The sequence below is a fragment of the Phoenix dactylifera genome, chromosome 17 (genome assembly GCF_051530095.1).
Source record: "Phoenix dactylifera cultivar Ajwa chromosome 17, Ajwa_hap1_PhDact_Kaust_v1.1, whole genome shotgun sequence".
Classification (NCBI taxonomy): domain Eukaryota; kingdom Viridiplantae; phylum Streptophyta; class Magnoliopsida; order Arecales; family Arecaceae; genus Phoenix; species Phoenix dactylifera.
The window spans coordinates 1,078,176-1,081,552 of record NC_143206.1 but is presented as its reverse complement, the minus strand read 5'-3'; positions in this window follow the sequence as shown (position 1 = coordinate 1,081,552).

Below are 3,377 nucleotides of genomic sequence, written 5' to 3'. Positions count from 1 at the left end.
TCCTCTTTCAGTGGCCGTCGACATTGCAGTGAAAACATTTTTCTTTGTCATTAGCCTTTTTCTTTTGAACTTCCTTCTTTGGCTTCTTGTCTTTCTTCTGCTTCTTTGCAGGCTTCTTTTTCTTCCAAGTAGACTTTCTCTTGGAATCAGAAGTCAGCTCAGCAGCAAGGACATTGCCCCTTAAACCTTTCAAGGCTCCCTCAGCAGTTACCAACATGTTTAACAGTTCAGTCTTAGTGCATTCAATCTTATTCATGTGGTAGTTTACTATAAACTGTCCAAATGAATCAGGAAGGGATTGAAAGATTAGATTTACTTGCAATTCCTTGTGCATATTTATACCGAGCTTCTCAAGCTCCTCCAGGTCCTTGATCATAGTCAAACCGTGATCATGGACAGACTGCCCCTCGCGCATCTTTGCTTTGAAGAGCCTCTTAGACACTTCAAAACAAGCTGTGCGACTCTGCTCACCATACAACTCTTGCAGGTGTGCCAATATGTCCCTAGCAGTCTTCATATTCTCATGCTGGCATTGGAGTTCATTGGACATGGATGCCATGATATAGCACTTGACCCTAATGTCATCGTCTGTCCACTTTTCATGCGTCGCATGCTGATCAGTAGTCGGACGTGCTGGTAATGTGGGGATGTCATTATCGAGCACATAGCCTATTTTCTCGCAACTCAGAACAATTTTGAGATTTCTAAGCCAGTCCCTATAATTGGTACCGGTCAATCGGTTGGTCTCAAGAATACGAGTCAAAGGGTTTGAGGCTGACATTATGATCTGCAGAGAGTAAAGATTCTAGTTAGACTTTTGTACTTGATCCTAATCTGTTCTAGGGTCTTTTAGAACAAATGTACCTCCCACTATTTTCACGAATTCCTCACACTCCCCTAGTAGGAAAACGGAAATCCTACACGACTAGGGTTTCTAGTGGGTACTGCGGTCCCACCGATTTACATGCCACCTCACCTAACAGTTATTGGTGACACATAAACAGATGAGTGTACAACTCTTATACAATGCTTCTTAAGCATGTTGCAGTGCTACTTGGTCTCTAAGTCATGAAGACTTCACCTAACAGTTATTGGTCCCATTCCTTAGTTAAGTCAGACCCACCGTATAACCGTAGAAATAAAGTCGTCATTGGGTCCTCACCTAATAGTTATTCGTGCCCAATCCCACCTTTACCCTACAACATCTCATGTCTATAGAGAGGTCCAGCCCTCCGATGCAACTTGCCCACTGTGTCCAGCTGAAAATCAACATCAGAAAGACCTTAGCAACTCTACTACGGTGGAAGACCTATGGACTTAATATCAGTTAATCAGGTCTTAGTGTTTGCAACCTTGAGCTCTTCATAAGAGGTAATCGATCAATTGACCAGGTAAGCAGATGGGAGGCTCCCCTTACTCAGAGAGTAAGGTCCTAATTAAGTAACCACCTTTCATGCTTTCCTAGACACCAATTAGATCAATTAATCTAATATGACTCGCTCATGTTGGTTCACTCTTGACTTGATTGAGGAGGTTTTAATTTAGGTCTCAATTGGGTTTGCTACATCACATGTAAACCTATCTATCCCGCTCTTATTCACATCACATGCAAACGGCACATCGCAGGCAGTTATAATTGCAGCAATAAATAAAGCTAAATTTTAAATAGGTGATGATCATGGATTCTAATTAGGTCATATTACAAGCACATGCACGTCAATCGATCAACTGGTCTTCAACCCTTGAATTCATTCCAAGCCTTCTTGATTCGATCCTTGATCAACTCTTAATCCAATCACCATCAACCGCTCAGATTGCCGTTCATCTCATGCACTATCTTCGACTTGATCGTTGACGCACATCACATCACAGAAATACAACCAGATATAAAATAAAAATAATAATAAATTACATCCCCTTTTAGGAGGCACGCAGGCCTTTCAAAATATCAAATAAGATGCATGCGAGCATCCGAAAAATTACATGACATTGCAGATCATATCGCAGGTCTTTACAATTGATACCAAAAGGGTTTGAATCCTATGATCATCACCACATGCAGCAATTATACTTTTCAGATCTGAAACTTAATTGATTATGTTATTATGACATAGGTTGCTGATTATGCTAATCATGATTCTAAACTTTGTAATCTCATTAACAATGCAATTAGAATCATCATTTTATCAGATAAAAATCAGCATGCAAAAATTAGCACCCCTGAAAAATCTGCATGCAGAAAATTTTCAGCATGCATAACCTTTTAAATTTCAGATCTAAGATGCCTTTAGATAATTAATCCTTACCTTAATCTACGATGCCTAGGCTCTGATACCACTGTTAGAACCCGCCCATGCCGCAGAAAAAATTTTAAAAATTCAAACGCAGCGGAAGAGGCATGTGCAGGATCAACCGTTCATCGCATGAACGTTGTTCAAAAACCGTTCGTAGTTAGATAAGGATTAAATACTTTTGAAACATTAGGAAGATTAGATCTTCACCTTTATGCGGGTAGGTGATCACCGCAACCTGATGATCATGGTTTTGGAAGAGGGTTCGCTTGAAGCCGCACAAGCATCCGGCCTCTACAGGTATCCACACGAAGTAGAGGATCGATCAAGATTTCCTTGTCTCCCCGGGGTGCTAGCTCCCTTACAGAGACTTCTTTTGATGGCTGATTTCTTCTCTTTTAATCAACTCTTGATTATGCTTGGAAGGAGGAGGAAGAAGAAAGAATCTTTGAAGAAGAACCAAAGGCTAGACACAGCCTTTTCTTTTCCTTGTGTTGGAAGAAGGAAGGGAAGGGGAGGAGGCCGCCAAGGCCTTCTTCTTGTTCTTCCTTGCTTGCGGCTGAAGACCAAAGGGAGGAAGGGGGCCACGAGTTGGAGAGGAATAGGGCTTCAATGAATGCCCTAGGGTGCCGCCCACTTCTCCTTTTAAAGGCATGAAGGGCTCCTACAAGTTAGGAGCCCTTGACTTATTTCCAAGAGGGGCGCCGGCCCCTCTTTTCTTGCCGCACCAAGGAGGAAAAAGGCTCCTCTTTTCTTTTCTTGCGCCCCTCCCTCTTGGTTAGCCCTAATCCTCCTCTAAGGAGGATTGGGATGCCCTAATGTGGCTAAGCCCTAATATAATTAGGCTTAGTCCAAGGGTAAACTAATTTTGGGTCTAATCTAGGTAAGTCCTAATCCAATTAGAACTTAAATCAATTTTGACTCAATTGAACTCTTCAATCCTAATCCAATTAGGAGTCTTGTTAATTCATTAGATTAATAATTAATTAGGACTTAAGAAATCCTAATCTATTAGGATTTATTCAATTTTAGTCCTAATCCAATTAGGACTCTAATTTGAATCTGAAGTCCTAATCCAATTAGAAC